Genomic DNA, 14,040 nt, shown 5'->3' on the forward strand with positions numbered 1-14,040 from the left:
CCGAGGACAGTGGGGAAGACGCGTTGCACTTCCCCGCTGTCCCAGAGATTTCCCTATGGGCTTTCGTCTTGCGAAGGAAGCCCATAGGGAAATTCATTTTGCGAAGCGCCTCCAAAACGGAAAACCCTTTCGTCTAGCAGGTTTTCTGTCTTGCGAGGCGTTCGTCTTGCGGGGCACCACTGTACAAAAAAGAAAAAGAAGAAAGAAGACAAATAAGAAAAAAGAACAAAAAAGAGAAAAAACAATACAATACAATATATAAACTATACAAAACACAACCTTAACACATTAAACTAAACACAATAAACTAAACTAAACAATACAAAAACAATTTAAAAGCATACATCATACCTATTCCATATTCTATCTTTCATTCCCTTGTTTCATCGACCTCCTCTCACCTCCCTTTTTGTATTCCACTTCTATTAGTTGTCTCAGCAATTCCTTTCCCTCTTTCTCTATTTTCTGTCATATAAGTGTCTTAACATATTTTTAATCTTATTTTCCATTAAAACTAGTATACTTATTTAAGCTTAACTCCTTAAAACATTTCCACTAAGGCCATAAAATTTCATTCCAACATTTTTCTATCACTCATTAATTTTACAATATTTCTATATATAAACTTTAAATTTTCCAATCTTCTTCCACCATCTCCTCCCCCTGGTCTCGGACTCTGCCAGTCACTTCCGTCAACTCCATACAGTCCATCAACCTGGAGATCTTATGTCCGAGGCTCTTAACTCTTTTCCACGTCCCTTCTGCAGGTCTTCTTCATATTCTTTGATGCTAAAGAGCAGATCTCAGGGAAACTCCGACTTAACGATACTTTTATTCCTTCTTGACAGGTCAGCCAAATTTCCATAGTTAAAGCTAAGATCCATAAAGTATTTCAAGGCATGTTTCAAGATTCCTCCAAATCCAAAGGCCCCCAGAACTCCAATCTCCTCCTGACCCAAGTCCATGTCCCAAAAGTCAGTTAATCCCTGCATAGAGGGATCTTTCCAACTTTCCTTTTCCAGTCCAGGCCGGGCTCCGATCTTCAAAATCTGACTTTTTCTAGTTTCAATCATAAAAGGCCTCAACTTATAGTCCTCAATTTGCCTCTGTAAGCCTGAGGCTCCCACTTGTATTACTTTAGGTTCGACAACAACAACTTTCTCCTTCTCCTTTTCCACAATTTGTTCTGCTAAAGTAAATTCCTGTACCAAATCCTGAATAATTTCTGTATTGGTGCTCACTTTTTGCCCCAAATTAATCACTTTTTGACCCAAGTTATCAATTTTAGTAGTCAAAACATCTGTCTTCTTGTGAAGCTGTTACAACAAATAGCTTATCTTACATAATGCAGTCACTAAGGCTTCTCCTGTCGGCATTCTTAAATGGCCCAAGGTCAATCCCTGATTCTCACAGTTCTTATCATGCAGCTGGAGATTCCCCAGCTCCACTCTTGTAACAGTTTCAAAAGCTCCCTCTAGAGGGAAACAGTCTCCACTTGTATCAATCCTTTCAAGCACAGTTCAAAAAGTATAGTTAGTTTCAATTTTCAGTTACTTTTCCTCCTTTTTAAACGCAGAAGAGGACAATGGAAACAATATATTTCTCTTATTTAACTAACTGTCAACATGTTTTATTCACAGTCAATGAACTCTCCCAAAACTTCAATCTACTGGCAGCCCGTTTCCAGGTTCAGAGCAGTGGTAATTTAATTTTTTATCACTCTCTCCTGCAGGCTGCACAACCCAAATTTTTCAACCTCTTCTCCTGCTTCCAAGGGGGGTTTAATGATTTCAACTGATGGAAGTTTATTTACTTATTTATTTATTTGCATTGCAAGGTTTTATTTTTTTATTTTTTATTTTTATTAAATTTTTATTAAAGGTTTTGTTTTTTTTAATACAGTAAAGAGAAAAAACAGCATAAGCAAAAGAAAAACAAACAAACAAACAAAAAGAAAAAGCAAACATAAAATTTAGCATCATATAATGACCAACTTTTCTTCATTTTTGGACTTCCTCACATCTCCCGCTCCTGCATTCCACATTAATAAAACTTTAGCCAGCAATTTGTCACCTTATTTCCATTCTTATTATACACATTTTCAATATTTTGTCCCTAACTTTGAAAATTTTTTCTATATCTTAAATACCTAATTTTGACATAATATTTATTCAAAGTTTATTATTCTCATACAATTCACTCATTCTCATAATCTTTTCAACTAACTTTATGGTGCCCTGTTATTTTCAAATCTCTCATCCTTCTTAACACTCATATAGTTTACAATGTTTTTGTAAATAATCCTTGAATTTCTTCCAGTCCTCCTCCACTGCTTCTTCTCCCATGTCTTGGATTCTGCCAGTCATTTCTGCCAGCTCCATATAGTCCATCAGTTGCATCTGCCATTCTTCCAGCGTGGGCAAATCTTGAGTTTTCCAATATTTAGCTATAAGTATCCTTGCTGCTGTTGTTGCATACATAAAAAATGTTCGATCATTCTTTAGCACCCTCTGGCCTACAATGCCCAGAAGGAAGGCCTCTGGTTTCTTAGGGAAGGGGTGCAAGATCACCTAGCTACGGCTTTGGTGGTAGGAAAAGGTGTGTGCTGGGGAGAGGCTGTGAGGGTCACCTTCAGAATGACCGCTCCCCACTTAAAACGGGGGGCGCCTTTTGCGTGGACGCGTGCAGCCCTGGATCTGGAGTGGCCCCATCAGCATAGGCTTTGCCTTCCCTCAGGTGGGATACCTGGAGGTCCCCGCCTACCCCAGTGAGTTGTCCAATCCCACCTGGGGGGAAGCGTTGCCAGGGAAACCAGGCCAGGTAAGGGGAGGGATTACCTGCCCACACAATAGAGGGTGGAGAGGCTGTGAGGGTCACCTTCAGAAACTCCTCACCCCTGCTTTTGTGGAAGCTTTCAAGGCCTCCCCCCAAAGATCTTGAGGGGAGGGCTTGTTCCCAGAATGCTCCCCACTAAAATTGCCTCTTTTATGCTATGCATTCCAGTGTGCGTGTGTATTCCTCATCAGTTGTGTTCATTGTGAAATGTGAGAGTGTTCAATGGTGGAATAAAATGTTCTGACACCAGATGAATGCAATCCATCAATGAATAAATTTTATGATATTAAAAAAAACACATAATTACTATTTTGACAGGTGCAAATTTTTACAGATTTGCCTTTGTTGGCTGGCTACATAATTTGGCAGGATTTTTGACATCTTAATGGGTCTTCACACATCCTGTTTATCTACTTGCCGTGGGGAGCTATACTATGCACAAGAAGCTGGTGTAAATTAAGCTGGTATAAAGTTACACCAGATCAGATGCCTGGTTTTAGAACTTTACCTCAGTCTAAGAACGGAATCTGAATGGTGGAAGGGCACTGGCAGCGGGAGGCCTCATTAGGGAAAGCGCACCTCGGTTTAAAAACTGTTTCGGTTTAAGAACAGACTTCCGGAACAGATTAAGTTTGTAAACCGAGGTACTACTGTACTATTGTAGGGGAATAACTAGGTTCCCTTACACTATTAACTCAATTCTAAGCCAAATAGGATTTCAGGGTGTAATATTACATCCCAATTTGGCAACACAGTAATTAAATAATGACTAAATCAACACTCTTTGTGCAATTTTGTCAGCTATAATTTCAACTATTTTTCATCTGAGAAGCTAGAAAGGAAAATAGATTTTTGTTGTCGCTGCTGCTTATAAATAAAGGAAAATAGAAGGGATGTTACGGCTGTTCGTTTTTTGTTGCTGCATCTATTCCCTACAATATTTTTTTCCAAAGTCAGATTCTTTTTCTTTGGTAATAAATGCTCATTAAAAACCCTTGGAAATGCAAACAGCTCATGATAGAATGCCAGGCATATGTCTCATGAATTGACAATTATCAGATTGCAAAGAGACTGCCTTCATCAGCAATGCTTATCTTCTGTGTTGCATATAATGATGGTAGTACCATAAATACAAAATTTAGCTCTTCAGCTCTGATCCAGAAAGGGCAACCTGTTGGAAGAAATATGTCTTGTCTGGTCTGGCTCTCACAGACATGCAGAGAACGATGCTGTGAAAGGGAAAACATGATTGAGGACCCACCCTAAGCTAATAAGCACCTAGCGGCTATAATGTACACCTTGGTACTTGGGCAGCCTCAGGATTTATTTATTATGTTCATATACCACCTTTATTATCTTCTAAGCATCTCAAGGTGATGTACACCGTTCTCCTCCTCCCCATTCCATCCTGACAACTACTCTGTGACGTCGATTAGGCTAAGACAGCGGTTCTCAACCTGTGGGTCCCCAGATGTTGTTGGACTACAATTCACATCATCCCTGACCACTAGTCATGCCAGCTAGGAATGATGGGAGCTATAGTCCAACAACATCTGAGGACCCACAGGTTGAGAAACACTGGGCTAATTGATGGTGACTGGCCCAAGGTCACCCAGTGAGCTTCATGGCTAAGCATTTGCCAGCACCACCATGCCACACAAAGATGGGTCCAAGGTGCATATTTTCACAATTTTTTACAAAGCATCCTCCCAAACTACCATCAAATTAAAGGGTGATGGTGATTTGAAGGCAGCCAAGAATGAGAACCTATGTAGAACTTATGTTGGGGAATGAACCAACAAAGTGTATTCGGAGATGTGCCTGGTGCTTACATGAAATTATGTTCAATTCAAACAAAGCAGGGTAAAACTATGGTTTGTGATCCAGGCTTGCTATACTATAAATTCTGGTTAGTATTCTGAAACAGTTCAGATACAATGCTAAACTATTATTTGTTGTTGTTTAGTCATTTAGTCGTGTCTGACTCTTCATGACCCCATGGACCAGAGCACACCAGGCACTCCTGTCTTCCACTGCCTCCCACAGTTTGGTCAAATTCATGCTGGTAGCTTCGAGAACACTGTACAACCATTTCGTCCTCTGTCGTCCCCTTCTCCTTGTGCCCTCCATCTTTCCCAATATCAGGGTCTTTTCCAAGGAGTCTTGTCTTCTCATGAGGTGACCAAAGTATTGGAGTCTCAGCTTCAGGATCTGTCCTTCCAGTGAGCACTCAGGGCTGATTTCCTTCAGAATGGATAGGTTTGATCTTCTTGCAGTCCATGGGACTCTCAAGAGTCTCCTCCAGCACCATAATTCAAAAGCATCAATTCTTTGGCAATCAGCCTTCTTTATGGTCCAGCTCTCACTTCCATACATCACTACTGGGGGAAAAAACTATTGTTTACTGTTATGCAAACAAGCCTCAAGCTTAAACACACTCCCTCCATGCTGGCATGGCAAGAAGGAGATCAGAAGGATCTGCTTCTTTTAAACTATCCAGATTCTTCCCATTAAACAGAATTTCCCAAGTTTGGCATATGGGAAGAATCTGGATAGTTTAAAAGAAGAAGCAGATCCTTCTGATCTCCTTCTTGCCATGCCAGCATGGAGGGAGTGTGTTTGGACCCGAGGCTTGTTTGCTTAACAGTAAACAATAGTTTAGCATTGTATCTGAGCTGTTTCAGAATACATTGCCCCTGCTTTTGAGTGGGACTAGACACAGAGACCTTCTCAAACCTTCATTGAAAGAGTTGCACTATCTACCAGTTAGTTTCCAAGCACAATTGATCTTTAGGGCTCTTAACAGATGGGTAAGCATCCATAAATGCAATGAAAACAAGCAATTGGCCAACTTGCCTGAAATTCTTGGACTCTGCTCTGTGGGTTAATTCAGGGCCTACACAGTTTGGGAGCTATTTTATCACACTGAACTGTGATTGGTGTCCAAGACTTGGACAAAACAAAACAGATTAAAAAGAAAAAGCTGCTTGGCTCAGTGGCCTGGTCTACATAGCAGTCAATGACAGCTTTGTCAAAAGCAAAGGATTAACATCAAATAACGTTTGCGCATTTGCCTTAAAAAGCAGCCTAGTTAACCTAAGCACTGATTGCACACATTTCAGCTCTTGTTTTACATCCCAGACTGGAGAAGCTCTTCTGGGGAAATGACATCCAATTTGCAATGCAGCTGAACTTTAAGAGATACAAAAAAATCATGTCCGGATTGTATAGCTTCAGCAACATTGCTAGCAATGCGATTGTACTCAACATTGCCCTCAGTCTGGCTCCAAAAGGCATCTGGGTGAGAGAACATTTGTGGCAGGATGGGAAGGTTTCAGGGGCTTACCTGACACATTTGGCAGTAGGAGGAAGAAGAGAGCAGATGTTTCAGAAGGCTTGCTTACCTATACCCTCTTCCCTCTCATCTGACTACCCTTTGTATGCAGCGTGAGAGGATAATGGCCTCAAACATTTCTCAAATGAAAATAGGGATATTCTAAGGAACAACAAAGGTCCGTATAGTTAAAGCCATGGTTTTCCCAGTAGTAATGTATGGAAGCGAGAGCTGGACCCTAAAGAAGGCTGATCGCCGAAGAATTCATGCTTTTGAATTATGGTGCTGGAGGAGACTCTTGAGAGTCCCATGGACTGCAAGAAGATCAAACCCATCCATTCTTAAGGAAATCAGCCCTGAGTGCTCACTGGAAGGACAGATCCTGAAGCTGAGACTCCAATACTTTGGCCACCTCATGAGAAGAGAAGACTCCCTGGAAAAGACCCTGATGTTGGGAAAGAGAAGGGGACGACAGAGGATGAGATGGTTGAATAGTGTTCTTGAAGCGACAAACATGAGTTTGACCAAACTGCGGGAGGCAGTGGAAGACAGGAGTGCCTGGAGTGCTCTGGTCCATGGGGTCACGAAGAGTCGGACACGACTAAATGACTAAACAACAACAAAGGAAAAACGAAACCTTCCAGGGTCAAATTAGAAATTGGAACAGCTTCTCTAAATCAGGGACGTCCCTGGAAAATAGGGACACTTGTAAGGTCTGGTGTAGCTGGTCACCATAGTTGGGGCCAAGTATGAATTTTTTGTCCTTTTCTTTGATTGGCCAGAAGGGGGAGGGGGCAGGTTGGCCTACTCCATATTGTAGTGCTGGGTAGTGCAGTTAGTAGGGGGGAGCTGAATAATTAGGTTAATTGATTTGACTGGTTCTGGACACATGGCAGGTCTGTGAGGGAAAGGGAAGAGGTGGACATCAATGCTGAGTACACTTTCAGGCGAATGGTGATTCCAGAGATTTGCATACAGCATTGTGTGACCTGTGGGGCAGAGTATGGATCACTTTTGAGGTTATGCTGTGTCAATTGTTTAGAGTTGTGGGGCTCTGAGGAGGCTGTGAATCAGTAAGGTCTCCCTCTGCATCTGAAGGGATGTGGAAGGGGGAAACAGCTGGAATGAAGACCAGCTTCTCTCCCCTCAGGGGAGTCATGCTTAGGAGCATGAGAGACAAATGGCATATTTCTTGCATGTGGTCTCATATCCCCTTTGCAGTTCATAAGTTCTTCATTTATTATATGGTAGTTAATAAAGTGGCTCAAGTTAAATCCCTTACTTTAGTCTTGCATCTTTATTTCTGGCTAACAGAAAGCCCCTATGCTTTTTCTACATAGAAATATTTATACTGTAAGGAAATCACAGTTCTACTCCTCTCCATTCTATCCTCACAACAACCCTGTGCGCAGTGCTTTTCTTCTAGAAAAAAAAGGTGCCGCTACTGCATAAAAAGCACTGACTGTGAGGTAGGTTAGGCTGAGAGACTACAACTAGCCCAAGGTCAGTGCATGAGCTTCATGGGTAAGTGGGGTATTTGAAATATGGTCCCACAGGTCCTAATCTGGGAACTAGCCCCATGAAACTGGAGAAACTTCAATAGTGAATTTTGATAATTTCTCAATATGAGCAATGAGAACAGTGTTGCATTATTATTATTATTATATAGATCCAAATTTTGACCATCTTTTATATAAAGTAAGAGCCTCTGAAAATCTCTTAATTAGGAATTCCTTTTGTTGTGCTTTAGAATTTTCAACTCTTCCTTCTTTTGACATTTAAACATTTAAACTCCTGTCAAACCCAAATTGAAACATTCAGGTTTGGAGAATGGAGGCAGATGTGATATACCAATGTAATTGAGATAGGTAATCAATTTGTGACGGTCCCCCAGAAGCACAATAAATTATGGGAGAAAATCAGGATTTCTATTCTAAGTCGGTTTAGGTTTTGAAGACTTTGACAGCGTTCTGCTTTTCTGCACTTGGCAGAAATGGTGCATAATTTTCTACTGGTATAGCATAAAATTTGAAATTCTGGCAGCCGGTCAACGTTAGTAAATCTCTATTTCTATTCTATTGAAACTGGAGCCCACCCAATAAATGACTGCATAGCAGTCTAACAACAGAGCAACAGTTTGGGACTTGAGAGAAATTATTACTAAGCCATATCACATGAAAAATACATTCTTCTCAAATATTTCAAATATGGTTTCATAAACTGAAATTATATTAAGAAATAATAAGGGTGTGTACTGGGCGCCACATTTGGTTAAGACCCCAATTTGGCACTTTGTAATAGAGCTCAACTTGGCTCAGGCCAGTATGAAGGCTGCCCAATTTGTTTTGGGTGTTCAGACTCTACTTTGTTCCCTCTACTCGGGTCCAGAGGCTTTTGTTCTGAATACCGCCAAATGTAGGGGTTTCTTCCTCAAAAAGTGAATCACCAGTAACTTTCTTTCTTTTTAGTAAAAGTGGGTGAAATTTGCAGGCAAGGTACCTGATTGAGAATGCATAAATCTTGCCAAGTTTCAGAAGGATAGCCAAAGGGTTTTTCCAAGAAGAGTAGTCATTTCAGTTTTGGGGTAGGAGTCACTTAAATCCCCTAATGTTTTGCGGGCAGTTGGCCTGAAAATTGCAACTACAAGAGAAGTCCCACAAGGTAAGAAAGGTTCCAAATTTCAAAACAAATAGGTCCAGGAGCTTCTTTATTAGGTATCTCTAAGGTTGATTTTGGGACGCAGGTGGCGCTGTGGGTTAAAGCCTCAGCGCCTAGGACTTGCCGATCGAAAGGTCGGCGGTTCGAATCCCTGCGGCAGGGGTGCGCTCCCGCTGCTCGGTCCCAGCGCCTGCCAACCTAGCAGTTCGAAAGCACCTCCGGGTGCAAGTAGATAAATAGGGACCGCTTACCAGCGGGAAGGTAAACGGCGTTTCCGTGTGCGGCTCTGGCTCGCCAGAGCAGCGATGTCACGCTGGCCACGTGACCCGGAAGTGTCTCCGGACAGCGCTGGCCCCTGGCCTCTTAAGTGAGATGGGCGCACAACCCCAGAGTCTGTCAAGACTGGCCCGTACGGGCAGGGGTACCTTTACCTTTACCTTTAAGGTTGATTTTGAGGTAGGAAGAACTAGCGAATTAGCTTTCCAGGCAAAATAATTTCCTCTGATTACCAGCTTGCCATTTCAGACACAACAGATTCCGCCGCCCCCCCCCCCCCGCTCCCTCTCACATCCTCCTCCAGGCATCTTCATTAAGTTTAAAGACACAAGTTTCAATCTTGAAAACTGCTCCCTCCCCAAAGTACTGAGATTGCAGAAAATTATTCTCTCTGATTACAGCCTAGACCAGAGCTTTCCAAACTTTTCATGTTGGTGACACACTTTTTAGACATGCATCATTTTGCAATGCAGTAATTCAGTTTTACTAGCAAGGTGGAGGTTAAACTAACCCCTTCCCAGCCCCAGGAGGAGTGTGGGGAGCACTCACACTGCACACCTACACGCTGCAGCCAACACTATCCACACCCAAGCCACTGTAAATATTTAATGGATTTTATTTTTAAAAATGAGTTTTAAGATCAGAATAAAGGGTGTCTTGTATTTGTTCATGCTCTGCAAAGCTGGGAACTGACTGCAGATGCCACACATTCAGCTGACATGCTTGGCTGATGAACCACTTATGGATTCTGGCTGCCCAGAAAAGGCTAGATGTGGATGACTTTACTGCAACCCAACAATGCACGCCTTATATTCCTACCACTGTAAATATTCAATGGCATTTTTTAAAAACAAACAAACAAAACAAACAAAAACAAAACAGCAGTTTTAAGATCAGACTTAAGGCATCTTCCACTGTATTCTGCTCTGGTCAGACCTCACCTGGAGTACTGTGTCCAGTTCTAGGCACCACAGTTCAAGAAGGACACTGACAAACTGGAACGTGTCCAGAGGAGGGCAACCAAAATGGTCAAAGGCCTGGAAACGATGCCTTATGAGGAACGGCTAAGAGAGCTGGGCATGTTTAGTCTGGAGAAGAGGAGGTTAAGGGGTGATATGATAGCCATGTTCAAATATATAAAAGGATGTCACATAGAGGAGGGAGAAAGGTTGTTTTCTGCTGCTCCAGAGAAGCGGACACGGAGCAATGGTTCCAAACTACAAGAAAAAAGATTCCACCTAAACATTAGGAAGAACTTCCTGACAGTAAGAGCTGTTTGACAGTGGAATTTGCTGCCAAGGAGTGTGGTGGAGTCTCCTTCTCTGGAGGTCTTTAAGCAGAGGCTTGACAACCATATGTCAGGAGTGCTCTGATGGTGTTTCCTGCTTGGCAGGGGGTTGGACTTGATGGCCCTTGTGGTCTCTTCCAACTCTATGATTCTATGATTCTATGATTCTATGATTCTATGATTCATGTTGATTCAAGTGCTACAAAGTGGGGAAAGTAGAAGATAAGGCAGATGCCTTAGAATCATACAACTGTAGAGCTGAAAGGTATCCCAAGTATTATCTAGTCTAAGCCCCTGCAATGCAGGAAGTCCGCTCACCTTCCTGTGTGGCTGGTGTTGTGGTCGGGCATCCAGGCCCTTGTAGTGACCCAGTTAGGGGGCTGGAGATTGTCGCCCCCTCCATGCCAACCCTGGCCGCATCACCCCACCTGGCCAATCTATGCCAACGGGGGGCATTGCTGCAGATAATTTAAACTGTGGCATAGCCAGGGGTTTCCCTCTCTCGCCTCCATGCTGGATCTCCCTAATCGCCCCCCTCTTTTCAAGCTTTGGTTTGACCTTGCTATGGACAAATGCCAGCCGCCTTGTTGGGGTTGGGTTAGAAATTTTTCCACTGGGCGAATTGGCACCTGCCATGTTGTTTTTGCCTACCTTGTAGCAATCGTCACAACTTTGTAAGGTTAGGCATTGGGTAAGCCTTTGTTTAATGGAGGGGAGGTTGTAGCCTCCACCTGCCCCTCCTCGATAAGGAATCGAGAGGTCATTAAAGGGATCCAGAGGCCTGGATTCTGTCTGAAGCCCAGACGTGGGCTAGGGCCATGCCACTACCCCAGCGGGCCCTTCATGGTGCCCTGTTTGATGTAAGTCATAGGGCTCCCCCTTCTGGTACTTTACACTTAGTTTGACTCCCTGCAGACGGGCAGGAGTCAAGATATAGCCTGGTTTCACTCAATGCCTAAGCCAGGCATGACCAAACTTGGCCCTCCAGATGTTTTGGGACTACACTTCCCATCATCCCTGACCACTGGTCCTGTTAGCTAGGGATGCTGGGAGTTGTAGTTCCAAAACATCTGGAGGGCCAGGTTTGGCCATGCCTGACCTAAGCCAAACCACTCACATCTGTAACCAATAAACTTATGGCCTGTTTTAACCCATAATCCAAAACACTAATGTTGATGTGTTTATTAATCAATGGGGAACTTCAGGCACGGGGCCTTGGCAGCAATCACAAGTAAAGAATCCCTGACTGATGGCTGTTGAACTTCTGTTTACTCACCTTTCTTTAAAACAGAAAAACAACCAACCAGAGGATGCACGTTCTGCCATCCACCTTGGTTACATACATGCAATACATTTTGAGCATATTTAAAGCACACACACCCTCAGGGTGTTAGGGGTTGTAGCTCTGTAAGAATTAACTACACTCCTCAGGATTCCTTGAGGGGTTGTGTGTGCTTTAAAGGTATGGTATGCATGTTCCCCCTGGCTATACTGCCTCTGCCTGAATATACTCATACTACACAATTTCTTTATAAAAGAGGCTAGTCATAAAAGCACAAAACTGATAGTAGCTCCAGCCCAAAACACATCCCCTATTTACCAAGTGTTAAGTCTTTCTATCATGGATTTATTTATTTGTTTATATTAATGAAAGAATATAGTGTTTTCTTCCTGCCATTCATTTAAAGATACGATCAAGGTTGGAAAACTTACCAAATGGTAAAACTTCTCTGCACTATACCTGAATTACTAGGGTGTGCCATTTTAGGGGGTGAAACATAATTTTTCCAAATTTCTTCAGTGATACATTTTTGAGTCAAAGGAGGTTCATATACCCTGCCAAACCAGTCTATTAGCTCCAATAGGGGCAAAGCACTGGGGTTGATGGAAGGTATCTCCTCTGACGAACGGGAAGATCTCCCGAGTGTGTCATCATCTCTGCTCCGCAAGTCAACAATCTTTTAGACACCAGCTCTCCTCCTCTCACTGTCATCTGAGCACAAGAGTGTATGGATTATCATTTTGCTCAATGCATACCATGCCGAGTGCTCGATAGTTGGCAAAACAGCATCAACTGCAGCCTCCTTTTGCAGCCTAACTCGCCGCAGATGAAGCAAGATGTGGGCTTTCCATCCAAAATGTTTTACTTTGATGTTGAACCAGCAGGGCTAGTGCACACAAACAATGTATTCCACTTTCAGTCTTAAGCTGTCGAGGGTTCTGCCTTTAAGGCCACGTTTTGAAACCCATATTCGACAAAGCCTGTTAGCTGTTGTTAACCATCTTGAATTGCCAACTGGACCAATTTCAAGAGGGGCCAAATCTTGGAAAGTAATTGTTTATATGTTTTTCCAAGACCAGGAAAAATATATGAAGGTGGCATTTGCTTCAAATCACAGTAACTTCTAAAATGAAGCTCAGAATTGTGAGATTACTGCTGGGTTTGGGAATTTTATTTTGTTTTGAAAATTGAGAAACTCTAATCATAAGCTAAGACAACATAGGGGGATACTATCTCAATTCCACTTTTTATAAACACTAATTTAGGTATTCGTACTCATATATACATATATAAGGGATGCAGGTGGTGCTGTGGGTTAAACCACAGAGCCTAGGGCTTGCTAATCAGAAGGTCTGCGGTTCAAATCCCCGTGACGGGGTGAGCTCCCATTGCTTGGTCCCTGCTCCTGCCCACCTAGCAGTTCGAAAGCACGTCAAAGTGCAAGTGGATAAATAGGTACTGCTCTGGCGGGAAGGTAAATGGCGTTTCCGTGCGCTGCTCTGGTTCGCCAGAAGCAGCTTAGTCATGCTGGCCACATGACCCGGAAGCTGTATGCTGGCTCCCTTGGCCAATAAAGCGAGATGAGCGCCACAACCCCCGAGTCGGTCACGACTGGACCTAATGGTCAGGGGTCCCTTTACCTTTACATATATATATATATATATATATATATATATATATATGCATGTGCATGGAATCCCTCAATGTGAACCTTTTCCTGCCGTTACCCTATCCTTTAGAGTGCTTTTGAAGCCTCCTAGTAACTTTATATGTTGGGCCTAGGTGTGAGATAAACTCCAGCAGTGAGACAAGATGATCCATTAATTAAGATTGTTTATTAAATGAACATTTTGTGCATTAAGGGAATATGGATATTTGCTTTGGGTGTTTGATGGCAATTTCTAAGGACTTAACAGACACTGCTGCTGACACCAACTTCTAAGAGTCTTTTACCTCAGGCCAAATTCCCCCCAGCCAAATTCAGTTACAACTAAGTTCTGCTAATGAGAATAATCTTTCTCTTACACTGTTATACTTTTGGCTGCTTGGAGAGCATAGCTCATTTTAAGAAATCTGCTAGCTTCTTATCCTAATGCATTGGCTCCCTTCTTTTGATCTTTACCTGCAAAGATCACACCAGGGAGTAATAGTTATAGTAATATTAATTGCTTTTAATAAATAGACTTTCACACATATGTTGTAATGCAATCGGCACACGTCCTTAAAAATAACAAATGGCATTTAAAAATAGTACAAGAAAAAACATTTAGGTTTAAAAATTACACAAATATAACATGTAAGGCAAAGGTCATTTTATCTAGATGAAAAAGTTTGTCAAAACAAAAATGTTTTCAGTTGTTTTGGAGA

The sequence above is a fragment of the Podarcis cretensis genome (assembly GCF_951804945.1).
Source record: "Podarcis cretensis genome assembly, chromosome: 7".
In the NCBI taxonomy this organism is placed as follows: Eukaryota; Metazoa; Chordata; class Lepidosauria; order Squamata; family Lacertidae; genus Podarcis; species Podarcis cretensis.